Source organism: Mobula hypostoma, chromosome 1, assembly GCF_963921235.1.
Source record: "Mobula hypostoma chromosome 1, sMobHyp1.1, whole genome shotgun sequence".
NCBI lineage: Eukaryota > Metazoa > Chordata > Chondrichthyes > Myliobatiformes > Myliobatidae > Mobula > Mobula hypostoma.
In genome coordinates, this window is record NC_086097.1 from 167,211,847 (window position 1) to 167,231,492 (window position 19,646).

A 19,646-nucleotide genomic window follows, 5' to 3' on the forward strand; every position below is an offset into this window, starting at 1 on the left:
AATCCTCTAGTTTCTAGCATCACTGCACTCTAGCTTCAGTGAGGTGGTCAACAATGGCTTGGAGCTTCATCCACACACTGTGACTCGACCAACGGGGATCCTGGTCTTCTCCTATCATTTTGGATCTCCCCCTCCCCCTCCAACTTTCAAATCCCTTACTCACTCTTCCTTCAGTTAGTCCTGACGAAGGGTCTCGGCCTGAAACGTCGACTGCACCTCTTCCTATAGATGCTGCTTGGCCTGCTGCGTTCACCAGCAACTTTGATGTATGTTGGGGATCCTTTAATCTTAGTTCTGTGTGTGGTCACTCGGGATTAAACATTCATTGTAAAGATTAGCTCCACAACCAAAGGAAACTTGTTGGAGATGAGGAGAAACATTATAGCAAGTAAGAACTGAGAAAAGTGTTGGGGCAATAATGCAGTCTTGTTTGGCACTGCTCTTAAAGTTATAGAGAAATACAGCATGGAAGCATGTCCCATATCCTTCTTAATAGAGAAACTGGTTTATTGATTTTACATACGCCCGGGTACAGTGAAAAACGTTGTTTTGCATGCTATCCATACAGATCATTTACAGACAAAGTGATCCAAACACCCAAAGCATTTCCTCTCTATATACCTATCCAAATGTCCTCAAAATCTCTTCAATAACATCAATTCAATTGCAGGCACGTTGGTTAACATTCTAGTGTGCATGTTTTTGGGATCAAGGTAACCCCTTATAATTACTATTAGGTTAGATCTGAAAGTTATTCTTTCAACCATAAAGTAACCATAGCTACTCATAACCGAATTGTAAATTCAGTCTTCACAAACTGATTAACAATTTCATTGCAATCAGCAGGCACTGGCAATCTTAATTCACCCATCTCATAGTCGAGGGGTCAGCAACCTTTTTGCCTCTGTGGGCCGGATCGCATATTAATGAGCGGACAGTGGGCTAGATAAATGCCATAAAAAACTTTAAATATGGGAATTAGCCATTTAAATACATCTAGTTAGGTTTTACCTCAAATTAATGAATAATGCATGCTAGAAAATCATTTGTGCTTAAGGTTGCCTACCCCTGTCATAGTCATTGGACAGTGAGCAAAAAGGAAAAAAAATAGTTTCAGTCAGATTTAATACCCAGCTCTTATTGAAACACCCTGTTAAAATAGTATTTTTTTTTGTAGAGTCTTAAGATATTTTGAGGTTCACTGAATCATGAGTATGTCTTGTGTGTGTTTAAATAGAATTTTGGAATTAGGTTCAAATCAAATCCATGCCTACAGAAACAAAAATTGTAAGCTTTTGTGCATCTGCTGCTATTTTGTAGTTGTACTGTGAAGGACTATCTTTAGAGTTTGGGCAGTCGCTTGCCTGGCATCCAACCAAAAGCAAATTCAAACTTGTCATCCCACAACTACCTGTCAGTTAAGCTAATTTGTTTGGTTGGGCTGCTCACAGTCAAATTATTGCATGGAATGCCATGTGGAGACAAGATGTTTGGATGTCAGTGGGAGGAAGCAGTAAGAATCTCTCTCCTCCTCCTCCTCTGTGTGTGACTTGTAACTTTTGTTCGCTGGTCAAGCAGCCACAGAAAGTGGGAGCAGAGGTGGATTTTGACAGCAATGCAAGACGCAAGAGCTAAAAAGTCAGCAAAATAAACAAATTGCTGGAGGAACTCAGCATGTTAAGTGGTGGAGAGAAATGGACAGTCAACCTTTCAGGTCTGCACGCTCTTCCTCCTCCAAACTTAGTCTCCAAATACTTGTTAGCTTTTGCCAGCTTGCCATAACTGAAGACTTTTGAACACATTTTTAACCATTTCTGACAGACATGGAGGTATACAGCTTTAACCACATGGAAACAGGCCCTTCAGGGCAACTGGTCCATGCGGACCAAGATGCCCATCTTAGCAAGTCCAAGTTGCCTGTGTTTGGCCCACATGCCTCCAGACCCTTCCTATCCACATACCTGTCTGAGTGTCTATTAAATGTTGTTATTGTGCCTACCTCAAAAACTTTGTATCGCAGTTTGTTCCACATATACATTACCTGCTGCTTGAACAAATTACACTTCAGGTCCTCTTTAAATCATTCCCCTCTCATCTTAAACCCATGCCCTCTAGCTTATTTTAAAATTCTCTTTCCCTCTGTAAAGTCACATCTCAGTCTCCTATACTCCAATGTATAAAGTTCTTGCCTGCCCAACCTCTCCATAGCACCTTGGCTCTCTAGTTCTGGCAATGTTCTCATAAAACTTCTTTGCCCAGCTTAATGACATCTTTCCTATAACAGAAGCTACCAAAACTACACAATACTCCAAGTGCTGCCTCACCATCATCTTGTACAATTGCCGAGTCACAACTTTATACTCAGATCCACAGATGTACTGAGTTCCCCCAGCAGATTCTGTGTTGCATTAGATTTCAGCATCTGCAGTCTCCCGTGTCTCCTATTCTCAACGCCCCGACTGAAAGCCAGTGAACTAAGCACCTTCTTCACCCTGCCTACCTGCTATTTCACTTCCAGGGATCTGCATTGGTATAGGTACTTCTCAATCCTTCTTTTCTGCAACACTCCTGAGAGTATAACCCCCTTCAGTGTACAAGTCCTGCCCTGGTCAGGAACACTTAAAATTGAGTCAACTAGGTCATGGTGTCTGAGAGGAATACAGCACCAAAACAGGCCCTTCAGCCATGTCAAACTCTTTGCCCATCTATTCTAATCACATTTGCAGCACGTCAGAATCGGGTGTATTATCACTGGCATGTGATGTGAAATTTGTTAACTTAGCAGCAGCAGTTCAATGCAATACATAATCTAGCAGAGAGAGGAAAACAAAAATAAAATAAAACATAATAATAAGTAAATCAGTTACATATATTGAATAGATTTTTTTAATGTGCAAAAACAGAAATACTGTATATTAAAAAAAGTGAGGTAGTGTCCAAAGCTTCAATATCCACTTGGGAATTGGATGGCAGAGGGGAAGAAGCTGTTCCTGAATCACTGAGTGTGTACTTTCAGGCTTCTGCATCTCCTACCTGATGGTAACAGTGAGAAAAGGGCATGCGCTGGGTGCTGGAGGTACTTAATAATGGACGCTGCCTTTCTGAGACACTGCGCCCTAAAGATGTCCTGGGTACATTGTAGGCTAGTGCCAAAGATGCAGTTGACTAGATTTATAATCTTCACACGAGGAAATCTGCAAATGCTGGAATTTCAAGAAACACACATAAAAGTTGCTGGTGAATGCAGCAGGCCAGGCAGCATCGCTAGGAAGATTTTTCGTCTCACTGACGTTGAGTGCCAGGTTGTTGCTGCGGCACCACTCCACTAGTTGGCATATTTCACTCCTGTCACCATCTGAGATTCTACCAACAATGGTTGTATCGTCAGCAAATTTGTAGATGGTATTTGAGCTATGCCTAGCCAAACAGTCATGTACATATAGAGAGTAGAGCAGTGGGCTAAGCACACACCCCTGAAGTGCTCCAGTGTTGATCGTCAGCAAGGAGGATATGTCATCACCAATCCGCACAGACTGGTCTTGCGGTTAGGAAGTCGAGGATCCAACTGCAGAGGGAGGTACAGAGGCCCAGGTGCCCAGGTTCTGCAACTTCTCAATCAGGATCGTGGGAATGATGGTATTAAATGCTGAGCTATAGTCGATGAACAGCATCCTGACGTAGGTGTTAGTGTTGTCTAGGTGGTCTAAAGCTTTATGGAGAGCCATTGAGATTGCATCTGCCATTGACCTATTATGATAATAGGCAAATTACACTGGGTCCAGGTCCTTGCTGAGGCAGGAGTTCAGTCTAGTCATAACCAACCTCTCAAAGCATTTCATCACTGTCGATGTGAGTGCTACCGGGCAATAGTCATTAAGGCAGCCCACATTATTCTTCTTAGGCACTGGTATAATTGTTGCCTTTTTGAAGCAAGTGGGAACTTCTGCCTGTAGCAGTGAAAGATTGAAAATGTCCTTGAATACTCCCGCTAGTTATGTCAGTATCCTTCTATGTCTTGCCTCTGAACTACCTGTCTAAATGCCTCTTAAACATAGTAATTGTATCTGGTTCTACTACCTCCTCAGATAGAGTCCCAGAGATCAAGCACTCCATGTAAATACACTTCCCACTCAGATACATCTTAAAACCCCCTCTTCACACCTTGTACCCATCCTTCTATTACCTGAAAAAAAATCATTAAAATAATGTAAAATGTAAGGGGGTTTCATCTTTTATGTTACTGTGTAGGCTAATTAAAATGGCTTCTTTGTTATGTTATACTTAGGAATGCTTCTTTGTTATGTTAAACACTGAGAAAGTCCTTCCCGCTAGCAGTTTGTTTTGTACTAGCTATTGATATGAGGACGAATAACCAATTGGGATAGTTGTTATGGTCTTGGTGTATTTGAAGGTATTGTATGCGCGGGGTTTTGGGGAGAAGGCGGGAGAGAGGGACAGAGGATGAACCAGGTGCTGTGAGTCCGCTACCGGGGTCGGACCCCGAGGAGGGCGTTCGGCGAGGAGACGGAGACGGACTCGTGTGGAGCGTCTGGTTGACCACCGTTGTTGGTCCCGGGCGGCCGGTCGAGGTGGTCCGAGGGGTCGCAGGGTGAAGAAGAAGGATCCCGAGCTCCAACTTTTCTGTGCACGAAGAGACTGAACTTTGATAAGTGTGGCACCTTTTATTTTCCTTTTATATTTTATTCTCTATTAATTATATAGTTCCAGTAATATCTATAAACTGTAAATCATTTAATCGTATCTGGTGTATTGTCTGTTATCTGGGCAGGAAGGGGTACATCACACAGCATCTACACAAACTAATTACCCAGTTTGCCGGGGCCGAGGGCTGTTTCCCTAGACGACAGCGAGCCGAGCGACCCTGAAGCTGGCCGGGGGACTACAAAAATAACAAATAAAATTAACTGTACTTATGAGGCCCACAAAGTTTCAATGGCTCCTTTCAAATAAATGCAAGTAAGTGGCTTCTTTCAGTGTTCTGATACCAACTGGATGATTTATCTGATCTTTGTCCCATCTCTATACCCACATCTGCCCAGCTGTCCGACTCTTGAGTTTACAGAGGTACCCTATATATTTAGGCAAATGTTAAAGGGTCAAATCTCCACTAAATTCTCTAAATAATTATACTTCAAAAGATTGTTTAATACTTTAGCCCTAGTGGTCTGAGGTGAAATTTATTATTACAATCACACATTATTTAATTATTACTATCACACATGCCCTGGAATTTTCTCAGGCATTTAGCAATGAAATCTCTTGGATTGGAGTCAATACATCTCCTAAAAGATTCAGACTGAGAAATCTATAATATGCAGCATAAACCACGAAATTATGCATAGAAATTGAAATGAAATGGCACAAAAAGGTAGTTAAGAACAAAAAAGGTGAAAGGGATAAAGAAAAAAGATAACAAGATGCTTTATTCCCCAGAAATATTTGAAATCTGAATAAATGAAACACCATTCTTGTGAAGTTAACTTTCTTTTGACAAGAAGGTTAATTGGCAGTAAATAAGATCTATATAACACGAGATATCCACACACTTGATTAGACAAACCTGAGAAGTTTAGTGATGGTTAAGTGAAAAATTAGCACAATCTAATGTATGAGACAAGCTAATTTATACAGGCAGAAGAGATTTAATTTAATTTGGCATCATGTTCAGCACAGACATTGTGGGCAGAAGGGCCTATTCTTGAACTCAATGCCTTGACTAACAAAGGCAAAATTGTTATATGCTTTCCTTAACAACCTATTGAATTGTGTGACCAGTATATGGTTGAAAAGTAGCAAAAGGGTGGAATAATTTGATCAGCAACTTCCACATATCCTGCCTCAACTACATGCCTATAGACGCTAGAGGTTGTATTTCATCACTTCTGGTCTTCTTGCGAGGCCACAGTGGAGATGGGACCTCAGGTGCTGTTTCTACTGCAGCTCTGATCCCAGATTACCCTAAAGGCCTTTGTTCTAGATAACATTATTGTCATATACAATGAAATTCCTTGTTTGCATAAAGCTCCCAAGAGTACAGTATGCATGTTAATAGTACGTATAATAAAGAGTACAAAACAACAGAAAAATGTAAACATTGTAGTGCAAAATAGTGACAGTAGGCTGAATCAAAGGTGGTGATGAACCAGCATATAGGGAGATTGAAAATCTGGTTGAGTGGTACCATAACAACAACAACATCTTACTCAATGTCAGCAACACAAGGAGCTGATCATTAACTACAAGACGAGGAAACTGGAGGTCCATGAGCTGGTTCTCATTGGGGAATCAAAGGTGGAGAGGGTCAGCGATTTTAAAATCCTCAGTGTTATCATTTCGGAGGACCTGTCCTAGGCCCAACACGCAAGCGCAATTCTGAAGAAAGCATGGCAGTGCAACTACTTCATTAGAGATTTGTGAAGATTTGGCATGACATTAATTCTTTGACAAATTTCTATAAATGGGTGGTGGAGAGTATGGCTGGTTGCTTCACAATCTGGTATAGGAACACCAATAAGCTTGAATGGAAAGTCCTACAAAAACATAGTGGATATGGCCCATCACGGATAAAGCCCTTCCCTCCATTAAGCACTTTCTACGCTAGGCACTGTCACAGGAAAGCAGCATCCATCAGAGACCCCCACCACCTAGGTCATGCTCTCTTCTCGCTGCTACCGTCAGGAAGGTGGTACAGAAGACTCAGGACTCACACCAACCGGTTTAGTAACAGTTATTATCTCTCAACCATCCGGCTCTTGAACCAGTGGGGATAATTTCATTCAACTTCACTCACCCCAACACCAAACTGTTCCCACAACTTATGGACTCACTTTCAGGGACATTTCATCTCATGTTTTGATACTTATTATTTATCTGTTTATTATTATTTCCTTCCTTTTGCTCTTTTGTACTTGCACAGTTTGTTGTTTATTGATTCTGTTATGGTTCTTGGATTTACACAGTATGATAATAAATTTACTTTGAACTTTTGAACTTAGAACATCATTGTCTGAAAACATCAGCCACACGCCACTAATATTTTCATTAGTTTAACAGTATACAGATTCTTCAGTCTAAACTTCAGCAATAATTTGGATAATGAGTCACAATACAATCGCTGCCAACCCAATGGTTGGCTTCAATCACGGCACAACCTTGAAAGTATGTGCAAATAAACAGAGCACAGAACTTCTAATTCTCATTACCGGTTATATAATGGGTTCAAGAAGCAAATTATTACTAAAGCTGGAATATTGAAATAAAAACCAAACATTTGGGAAATACTTGGCATGCCAAGTGTGAACTATTGGGAAAGGATGGAACAGGTTCAACATCCTTCATCTGAAATGCTTGTGATCAGAAGTGTTTCAGATTTTGGACTTTTTCAGAGTTTGGAATATTCGTATCTTTATAATGAAATACTTTGGAGGATGGAATGACCACGTTGACTGTGTTAATTACCAAATTCCAGTGTTGTGATTGCCTTTATATCCACCATCAAACAGCTGCCCGTTCCAGAGCATCTACAGTGGAAGAGGGGCCAGTTTTATATATTTTTCATAATTTTATGCACGACAAAAATTACCTTCAATCTACAGTTTGTGGTGATAAATGTTTGTTCCCTGATCAGCATACTGTTAATCGTCAAATGTTTCATTCGACACTGATGAATCACAATCGAGATCTTAATTTTCTTGTTTTGTGCAGTGTTTTTCTATTTTTCATTAACTTCTGCTCATTACATAGCTGAGGTCACTTCTCAGAACTGTCCATGGTGCACAGAAACCTACACATCGTCTCGGAAATTTCTCAGCAAATTGTGGACTTTTCAATTTGAGATGTCATGGCAGTGCTCAAAAAAAAATTCAGATTTCAGAGGTTTTCGGAGTTTGGAATTGTAGAATGGGGTACTCAACCTGTATCTATGTTTCAGGACAATGATCTCATCAAAATTGCTCAGAATAGTTTATTTTGATGAAATGTCACTGACCTGAAAGTTAATTCTCCCCTTGCTCTCTCTATATACAGATGCTGATTGGTCCACTGAATGCTTTCAGCAATATTTTCCTTTTCATATTTTCCTTACTTTCAATTACAGTATTAGGAAGCAGCTGACTGAGCAGCTTTATCAAGCTTTGGAGATGATGTAGAGGAGACTTGTCAGGGTGCTGCATGGATTAGAGAACATGTCCTCTAAGGAAACGTTGAGTGAGCTGGGGCTTTTCTCTTTGGAGTGAGGAGGATGAAAGGTAATGATAGAGGTGTATAACATTATAGTGGCATAAATAGAGTGTGCAGCCAGCATTTTTTTTTCCCCAGGGTGGCAATGGCTAATACCAGATGACATCCTTTTAAGATGAGTGGAGGAAAGTTCAGGGGAGATGTCAGAGGTGGGTTTCTTGTTTTTACATAGAGAGTGGTAGGTACCTGGAATGCACTGCTAGGGAGTGGCAGTAGAGTTTGATACATTTAGGATATTTAAGAGATTCTTAGATACACAAAACCGCATGATATTGCAGCAGAATTAGGATATTTGGCCCATCAGACCTGCTCCACCATTTCATCATGGTTGATCTATTTTTCTTCTCAGCCCCAATCACCTGTATCCCTTCATGCCATGACTAAACAAGAATCTATCAACCTCTGCCTTAAATATACGTAAAGACTTGGCATCCACACATACAAGGATGAAAGAAAAATTGATGATTTGGGGCCCTGTAGGAGGGAAAGGTGAAATTGATCATGGTGTAGGTTATAAGACCAGTACAATATCATGGGCTGAAGAGCCATGTAATTATGTAATTACTTTACTGAACTGCTTGTGAAGTTCCAAGTACAGCTCATTATCTCTGTGCCCAATGGTGTACCCTAACTACTGACCAAATGGTTTATCAAATGATTAGATTAGAGGCCGCAATAACAAAGGATTGTTTACTAAATGCAGTTATCAATGACAAAAGTGTCCAATGTTATTCTGTACATTTAGCATATTGCTGGTTATAGAAAAAGCAATGCAGTAAAGTCATACAGTTTTTGAAAATATTTTAGCATTGTACTAAGTGGTTATTTAACAAGCAGATAATTTTATAGCAACACAACAAAATTGGGAGGTAAAATGAAAGAAAATGTTTATGAAAAGCTTATTTTAGGTGCTGGTATGATGAAATATTTATAGTTCAGTTCAAATTTAAATCCATACATTTAGCTGCATGACTACTCCTAATGCATCTTCTATTATTTGGATACATAATTAACTCAAATAATGTTCTTCTATGAAAGAAAAAAATTCCCAGTCTACTATATCCTAAATATAAGATCTGCAGGTGTAGATATCAAAGGGAAACAAGGGATAGCTTGTAGCTTGCAGCAAATAAAGGAAAGTCTTAAATAAATAATTGTTTTAAAATATAGATTTATCAATGACATATTAAAAATACATGTACTATGAAAACAAAATTCAGCTAATTTGATTTGGAGTATGCTGATGGCAGTAATATGGTGTTCATGACTTACTACATCAGTTAAAAATTCATTAATTTTGCGTAATCTTTGTATTATTAGTACTTTTTCTTATGCTGATGCATCTTACTTTACAAATGACTACTTCAGAAAATATCCCACTGGCCGTAAAGCACATTTGGAAATTCTGAGATCAAAAAGGAGTTGTATAATTAGAAACTTCTTATGCAATGCCAAAATTAAAATGTCTTTATCTGACAGTTATTCATAATCATCACATTAACCGGCGAACTCATTTTAAGCCAAGCCTACTTGTAGCTGAATAGTGTCCTCAATGAAGCAACAGCTCGAGTTTTTGATTTAATTCTTCCTGTTCTATAGGGGTGATCGGGACAGAAACAAATAATTTTGATGCTTTTGCAGGTAACTCAGTGTCAGCAAATAAAGTTCAGCAGCAGAAGTCTTAAACACTGGAGTTCAATTATCATTCTTTGCATTTTTATGTGAAGCTACAGAGTGCCTGTGGATTTTATCTTTTCTCAGTTCAGGTTAGCTCTGCATAGTTTATTTAAAACCTGTTACAGTAAAGTTGTTGTTGGCAGGCAACCTGGTTATTTGAGGAATAAATGGCAGTGGGGGGTGCATGCTACATGGGGAAATACAGACTATTTATTGACAACACTGCATCAGTCAATGAGCTGCTGTATATAACCAATAAATAACAGACAGTCTACCCAAAGCAAGTCATTATTCAGATCTTTGTTTGCTCAAAGGTTGGTACAATATCGCTGGCCAAACTACCTGTACTGTGCTATAGTGTTCTATGTTCTATTCTGTTTAAGACTGGATGAAACAGAAGCTATAGCTCCGTCTCCCGACACAAACTGGATAATTTCTCCATGAAAATGCAGTGGGTGAAAAATAGTTACATACAAATTGTGTGCATAAAATTGATCACAGTTATCAAAAATAACACAAGGTCACCAAATTTGACAGACAGGGAAAACTATCCAACATCTCCCATCTGGATAGTCAAAATATTAGTAAATACAACCATAAAATTAAAAGACTGTGCAAGAATTCTTTAAGAAAGTTCTTTCAGAGTTGAATTCATGGTCTGAAAAAGAACACACAGCTGTTTGGAAAGAGAATTAGTAACAGTATGGATTGAGGTGATCAAATTAGCCGTGAAGTATGAAGCTTTCTCATTGCCAAAGCAGGGAGGTTTTGTCTGGCCTAGTCAATGTTACTACTACAGGGAGGTGGTATAATAGAATAAAGGGGTATATTTCCAACAGTGGAGAAAAAAAAATTCTTGCTTGTTTACCTTCAAAGTACCCATATATTTGAGTGCAGAACTTCTAAGGACATACAGTATAATGTGCGAGTGAAAAGGTTTTGGGCACTTTGCTCAATCCATAGCTTCTTAAATACCCAGAACCCAAAAGGGACCTCTTAGAAATAAGTGCACATTGTACACATCTGACCCTCTGCCCATGTAACTACTCCACAGAATTTTAAATAAAGGACTTGGCAGTAAATTTGTGCCAACTTTATGAAGTTTAAACAGGACATAGTTTCTGAAAAAAATGTTTAATCTTCCAGGACACATTATAAATATTTGGCACTTTTTGTAATCAACTAAGCTGTTTTGTTTGACACCAATCTTTAGTTTTCACTGAACCTTTATTAAATACCGATGCCCGTGTTGTCCCTGGATTAGAAAGTGTCAAATGGTTCAGGACAGGAGGAAGAGGGAAGACAGGAAACTACAAACAAGCTCACTTGACGCAACTGTTGAGGAAATGCAGAATCTATGTTTACGGTTACAGCCACATAAAGTTACAAAGCAGAATCAACATGATTTTGTGACAGGAAATTATGTTTGAGAAATTAATATATTAATATCTGATATAACATTATGAGGCACAGATACAGTAGATAGCCACTCTGTTTCTTATGGCAAGTGTGTAAAACTAGAGGGCAGAGGTTTAATGTCAGAGGGGGGAGTTTTAAAGGGTTTTGAGGGGTTAATATTTGAACAGAGCTGTTGGTATCTGCAATGGTCTGAGAGAGGTGGTTGAGGCAAGAATTGTACTAACATTCAAGAGGTACCTAGCCAAGTAATTTAAGAAGCAGAATATAGAGGGGTATGGAATGAGTGCAGGCATGCATGTTTTAGTAGAGATAGGCATGATGATCGGCCTAGACACAGTGAGCTGAAAGGCCTGTTTCTATATTGTATAACTCTGATACAGTATTTCTAAGGATGTAATGACCCAAAATGCAAGGTGGGGGGGGGGGGGTGGTGCTGCAGGGATAGGGGAACTGTAGATGAAAATTACGTTTTTCTTTCCAAATTGCTTGGAAACAAAGGCTCTTGATGTTGGAGCACACAATAACTTGTAACTCGAGCTATGCTTATGAAATTAGAAGCACAGTGAGCAGAACTGCTGCCTTGCGGCTCCAAGTTGAATCCTGGCCTCTGGCACTCTCAATGTGGAGTTTACACATTATCCATGACTGGCTTCATCCAGGTCTACAATTCCCCGCATATCGCTAGAGCCTACAGGTTGGTGACTCAATTAGCCACAGCAAAGTGCATCTAGTGAGAAGCTGAGTGACAGAATCTTGGGGGGGGGGGTGGCAGGGTCAGCTGGGAGCTGATGATAACGTGAGAAGAATTTTTAAAATGGGATTTGTGTTGTATTAGTGTAAATGGGTGGTTGGTTGGTCGGTATGGGGGCCAAAGCGGACATTTAGTGCTGTAATTTGGAATGGTGACAAGTTAACAAGTGAAATGGCAGATTGTTATTGGGAAGGTGTCATGGGGATTAACGCAATTTAACCAACATGCTACAATTAAACTAAGGGAAGTCTGGGCCTACTTCCTGCTTGTGAAGTGTGTTTGGTGCACCATAGTCCTCATCGCTACCTGCTTGAGATTCTTTGTTATCTATTACTTGCATGGTAACTAGGAGATACCTCAGCCCTGCCTGATATTGGGCCTCTACAGTAAACCTCCCTTTGCTCAAACAGCTTGGTGTTGCAATGCTGCACATGTGGTGCACTGGTTGTAATCGTCAGACCATCACTACTGAAACTGGGATGCAGCCAACACATTCTTCCTCCCGAGAGGTTCGACTGTGAACCATCAGTTTTGATGGATGCAAAATATCCATCCAACTGACTAGCCTGGAGATGGAAAATTTCGAATAATATTGACAACTGCCTCCAACTCAATTTCTTCTTGGCAAAGTAATAAGGAATTTGTGAGGACTATCATCCAAAAGGCCTTGTTGCAATAAAGCTTTTAAAAGAATCTTGGATTTAGTTCAGGAGATAACTATTGATGTCATGTACAATCAATGTGTTATGCAAATTCTTACTCAAGTATCTCTATATGATCCAGAATAACAATTCCAATGCACAGGAACACAAGCAGCTGCTAAGTATAGTGGAATCAGCAAAATACATCAAAAGCAAATCCATCCTCACCATCACTAATATCCACAGGAGTCACTGCTTCAAGAAGAAAACATCCTCACCATCAAGGCCACGCCATCTTCTTGCAGCTACCATTAGTACCATTGGATTCAGAACCCCGAAGTCCCACACCATCAAGTTCAAGACCATTCAAATATTTGGTTCCTCAACCAAACAACACAACCAAAATCATTACAGTTTAGCAACACTAACACTTTGACCACTTTTGCTTTGCTATGTTTCTGCTCTCATTGTGATCTCTTATTAATAAATGTGTAAAATTTATTATTAATTGATATTTTTCTTGTGAATGCTGCTTATACAATGTTATATGCTTATGATGCCACTGCAAGTAAGTTTTTCAATGCATCTGTGCGTTTGTACACTTATGCATATGACAGCAAATTCAACAGCACCTCTACTTCATTAAAAGTTTGCGAAGATTCAGTTTGGCATCTAAAACTTTGACAAACTTCTATAGATGTGTTGTGGAAAGTATATTACCTGGTGCCATCACAGCCTGGTAGGGGAAGGCCAATGCCCTTGAATGGAAAATCCTACAAAAATGAGAAGATATGGCCATGGGTAAAGCCCTCCCCGCCATTGAATCTCTTGAGCAGTGGATAACTTCACTCACCTAATCACTGATCTGCCCCACAATTTATGGACTCACGTTCAAGGACTCTTCATCTCATGTTCTTGATATTTATTGTTTATTTTTTATTATTATTTCTTTTTTTTTCTTTTGTATTTGCAGAGTTGTTCTCTTTTGCACATTGGTTGTGTGGTCTTTCAATGATACTGTTATGTTTCTCAGATTTACTGAGTATGCCCACAAGAAAACATTGTATATGGTAACAGATATATACTTTGATACTAAATTTAACTTCTGAACTTTGAAAATGTTAGCAATGTAATTATAAACTGTAGTTACTTCGAATACATCACTAAAAATGATTACTCTACCAATATTTGCTCTGGTCTTCTTGACAATTACTTCAGTGGTTAAGACTACAGACCAAATTCAGATAAAGAGGACTAAAATAGATAGTAAGTGGTTAGTGTAGACAGAATAGACCAGAGGATCTAGGCATGACTTTAATCAATCCTACTAAACAACAATTGCGAGAAGTTACAACACTCTTGGCCCTGAAATAACCATTGGCTCCTATTTCAAGGACCAGACGGAGATAAGATCTTAAGGACCACCAGGTTTGTCAATTGTCTGAAATGCTCCATTCATCATTCTCCAAATCCTTGGTAATACTTTGATCTGAACTCATTATTAACTGTCTTAAACATTTTAAATTGTTTGTAGACTCCATTCAAAATGAAAGATTTGCTCCACTCATCTTCCAGGGCTATCTTACATCTCAGAGGAACAGAATACAAGTTAACAATTTCTCTGAAATTCACACCCCAGATTTGAAGAGTTTCATTTTTTGCTTAGTTTGAGAATGTTCTTTAAGCTTTCATTTGCACTTCACAATACTGTGTCGCAACAATGCTTCAGTTCAGAGATGCATTTAATTTTGGTCTTCAAACAATAATACTAACTTAAAATTGATAACAACAAAAACATCAACTGTGTTTCTGACTTGATAAGAATTTTGTGTTTTTATTTTACATTCAAATTTATATTGAATTACTTAAATTTACCATGTCCCAAGATATTACTAATACCATCCAACCAGCATACTTAATAAACAAACAAGATTATTCTATAGACTCGGTATCTTAAAGTGATGCAAGATTAACAAACGTGTTAGTTCTACAAATATAAGATTTACTGCCAGTAGTCCTATTGGTGAAAATGTTACTTTACATTAGACTTTATTTTACTTTAATGTAATTATTATTTTTAAAATGAGTCAGTGAGGAGGAGAGATATACTCTCTAGCATTTGACATTATCAGCCTGGGGAAAAGACTATCTACACTTTGACTGCCTCTCGTAATATTATATAATTCTATTAGCCTTTGCCTTTATAAACCTCCCCAACCAGCTGCTCTGGACAGCCTCCTGATCTCAGAGGTACTAAGATTTTGGGAATTGAGGGTTTGCCAGTAAGATTCACATCTCAAGAAAGAACGAACTTTAAAAAAAGTTCTGATTGACCCAAGTATTGCTGAAACAAAATTGTTCTTCACAAGTCTTAAAAGGAAAAACCGAAGAGCGTGGATACACCACCAGTGGATGCATTATGGATGGTGGTGAGTGGGTGGGAAGTGAAAGCAGAAGCTTTGCCAGAAATATAGCCAATGGATGTCAATTTATTCATTTTTCACCTTGAAGCTTATCAGCCGAAGTGCTCTCGCTACGCTAATGAAAATAAAGTAGAGGAGGTGCATCACCACAAGTCTATTTCCTCATTTCCAATTAATTTGCAAAATCCTCTAAAATCTGAGATTTTTTTGAGAATTACATTCTAAAACAATTTTGTAAAAGTCCTACTTAAAATGTAACAGCAACAATAATGATGAAAAATCATTGATCTAAAAGATTATCACGCACCCATACACCACCCTATAATTTCATCAGTGAATTAAGGATTTCTACATTACACAGCAAGTATGCAGAAGTTCTTGTTTTAACTTTAGATTGAATGGCTGAATTTCTCAGCTCCTTTCAGAATCAACAGCCACAACCAACATGATCTGATCTCTTTGCACTTTTCCTCTCTGTTCAGAGTCTTAATGACCTGCTGAGCATTTCACCTCATATTTCTCCTCAAAGTGACTGTCAACCATGCCTGCACCCAGAAACAAAACCTTCAAAAGTATTCGAATAAACTTGTATACAATATATAAAATACATACTTTGCCACTTAGCTTTACTGAGGAAAAACAAATTGGGGCAGCGTGAATTCCATTAAATTCTCAAAATCATAATTCTCCTATAAAGTTTCATTTTGGTACCTTGTGAAGAGTTACTGGTACCACTAATAGTTACCTCAAATTTCAATAAGAAAATCTTTTTTAAAAATAACCTGTGTTGTCATTTTCTTATACCAGTCTGTCACAGTTTTCAGTTTAATTTCCTCTATAACATTAAGCATGCAATCAAATTGTACGTTTGTATTTACTTTCCTTTAATTACCCAGTGTGACGGTCATGCTGAGAACAATGTAATTATTTGCAAGATTCACTTCTATCTTTGGCAAGCAACAAATTATTCAGGCATGTTTCTGCACAAATACTGCCAGCTTGTTACTTTGTATTTTTTCAAAAACTTGTTCCAAACATTTATGACACTATTCAAGTACATTTACTTTTTGTGTATTATCAATTAAAAATAGAGCGTGGATGAGGAAGGTCACTTCCACGTGTTCAGGGATCCAGAATGAAGAACCACTGATTCAAACTTAATATACAAAATGCTAAAACACTCAGCAGGTCACAGATCAGTCTGAAGCTCTGGAAAGTGTAATAGGGTTAAATGTTTCAAATCAAGATAATGGGTCTCAGGCCTGAAACATTAACTATTTTCTCCTTTTTCCACAGATGCTGCCCAACTACCGGGTGATTTCAGCATTTTCTCATTTTAATTCAGATTACTAGCATTGGCAGTTTTTAAACTTGATTTAAAAACTCTTGATTTGAGATTACAGGCAATCACACTTTATATAAAAAACGGACCATAATGTGGCACAGATAAAGGTTTAGTCTAAAATAGTAAGATGGCAGTAAAGTACAAGATGATGCCAGCAACTGACACAACTAACAGTGATGTCCTGCGGACAGTTCACAAAACTACTACTTTGTCACTATCTTTTAACTTCTACTAACTTGTGTGTGACAGGAGCCTGTAACTTACATTTTGATAATATGTTTTGGGCCAATTGTACAACCTGGCACCTTTGCTGTCTCCGAAGGAATTCTACATGCTTGACAGCAAGTTTGAGAACAGTGTATGTGGCCTATTGGCGAAGCACAGAGCCATGATCATGACCAGCACTCGTTGATCTCACCAATTAAAGCGTTGAGCAAGGTTCAAATCAACAGGGGTGAGAGCAGAAGGCGAGCAGGTATTCAACAACAACTATCTGAGTTTGAAAAGGCTTCTCTCTCCCTTGCTGCCGCCAGAGGAAGGTGCAGGACTCTTGACCCTTGGGCAAGGTTTGATCAGTGCAGCTTGTGGATTGGACTTGTTTTTTGGAGGACTCTACAATTCAGGTTATGCATTTCCGGCTACTCCTTCTTTATTGCTATTTTGTGCGATTTTGGTCGGGGCAGGCTGGCGCTGCGGTCTGCAGTCACTGAATGACAAAGCACTAAATTGAACTGAACTGAACTAAACTAAACATTCCCAGACTGTTTCCAGTACTTTGGGGTTTAATGTTTATTATTCTGTGTTACTAACTCCTTTTTTGCCATTTGCGCAATTTGTTGGGTGTTCGATTGTTTATTTTCCCCAATCGGTTCCATGGTTTTACCTTGTTTCATGGCTGCCTGTGGGAAGATGAATCTCAGGGTTGTATACTGCATACAAACTTTGATAATAAGTGTACTTTGAATGTTTAAAATAATACCAACACTCAGGACTTTATTGGAAACAAAGATGAAGAAATATTAGCTCACAGTAAGAGTAAAGGGTCTCCTTACTGCATGGAATTGTTGAAGTTGTTGACGCATGGGTGGCATTCCAATGCTCACTATAACCTTGAGCATATAAGGAACTCTACTACCCCATTCCAAGTTGGACCCATCACCTCTATGTTAACACGCAATGATTCCGAGTCTGACAATAGCATTTTAAAACTCACATCATCATTTATAATTTCTTCCCTAGCATCACCACTTTCAAAGTATACAACCTCCAACACATCTATAACCCCATGAATAATTGAGGAATTTTCCATATCATCATAGCATTAATTGCCATGCGAATGTCCTGTGCTCTGGAATTTCCTCCTGAAATCCTTCAGATCTCCATTTCTCCTTTACAGCCCTTGTAGTATCCAACTCTTTGGCCAAGGCATGGATCATTTGGCTACCATTCCATGTACCATTCAATGCTGAGTTCAGTTTGATTATGTTGCTATGAATCTGCTTTACGATTCATGTTGCTGCAAGCAGCAGAACAGGAAGACCTGTGAGATGAAAAATTTTGCAAAGAGACTCACCTGACATGAGCCAATTATGTAAAATGGCCTGCTTTTGTGATGTAAATTGCATGCAAATCAATCAATTGTAACACCTGGTACACTTAATTCAATCTATTTCATGCTTTGGCATTTTGCCACAATTTCTATTTCATATTTACTTTCTTCCATTGCTGAACATTTCTTGTCATTTTACAATGGAAACCCCCAATGTCATACAACAGATCTAATTTTAATTCTTCACAAAGCACTTTACCATGTTATCTGAACCTTTAAAAGCAATTCAAAGTTAAAAATGATTTTCCTATAGCAAAAAGGACAGGGAAACAATACAATCTGAGTGTCGTTTACAATTCAGCTCAAATTTGAAGTTAATCTTATTTGCATTTTCATGTTTTCAGTAAAGTTAGAGTTCACAGCCTTTAAAAGTTACAATCGTAGAAGGATCATTTGTTTTCCTCGTTGATCTTAAAGGTTATACTTGGAAAGTCACTGTGATAACAACCAAATGCATTTCTTTACAATTCAATGAACATTAAAACTGACAGAATCATCAATGATTCTGTTTCAGCATGTTCTATCATATAATGATACAGCAGAGTAAAAGGTCATTCAGGATACCTTGCCTCTAACTCTTTAAAAGGGTCATCATGTGTTTCTCTCATTTATCCTTAATATTATTGGCCCAAATTAAACAGATTTTGCTCTTCACTGAGTATAGTTATCTTTCAGCACTTAATAGATATACCATCTAGTGACTGGTTGAATTTGCCACCCTCTACAGGGAATTTGTAACATCTGTAATGGGGATCTTCAACCAATCACATTGAAGAATCTTCTGTGAGACAATGTGATCTGTGAATAAGGAAAAGTGGGGAACTATATCACTCTACAGGAAGGAAAGCATAAACAATGGGAAATAAAAATGATAGAACAAATAGGAAAGCTATTAATTCTTTCCCCCCCTCCCACTATATTCTTGCTCTGACCTCTCATCTTTTTCTCCAGTCCTGATGAAGGGTCTTGGCCCAAAATGTTGAATGTTTGCTCTTTTCCACAGATGCTGCCTGGGCTGCTGAGCTCCTCAAGTATTTTGTATGTGAAGCTACCAAGTCTGCCACGTTCTTTAACCTACGACATTAATTTTCCAAAGAATCAAACTCCACAATTGAAAAGATAAATTACCAGAGCCAGAGAGGTTGTTCACTTATAACCATTACACTGGGCCACTGAAGTTCAGATGCTCCTGCAATTAGATCTCTTTAGAAAGGAAATAGTGAGAAATTAGCCCAAATTCACATCATGAACACATTCTCCAAAGGAGAACAGAGTGAAGTGTGGTAGTATTGGCAATAGGTTCTGGACTTCCTCAACCACACAATAGGAAATGCTGCTCGCTTCACCAGTAATGATTGTTGCTGTGCTACAGATATTATACAGCTAAATCAGGGCCAATAATTTTTCAATTGTTTCCACTACCTTTTCACGATTTTACATTCTACACCATTACTATTTTCAACACAAGATAATTCTCCTTTTCTTGGCTGCCTGGCCTGCTGCGTTCACCAGCAATTTTTAT

General features: G+C 38.6%; 1 protein-coding gene across 2 annotated transcripts in view; it reads right to left on the reverse strand.

Annotated features, from left to right (window-relative positions):
- Positions 1-19,646, reverse strand: part of LOC134352116 (piezo-type mechanosensitive ion channel component 2-like) — a 627,709-nt gene that overhangs the window by 564,155 nt on the left and 43,908 nt on the right. The window lies entirely within an intron of this gene.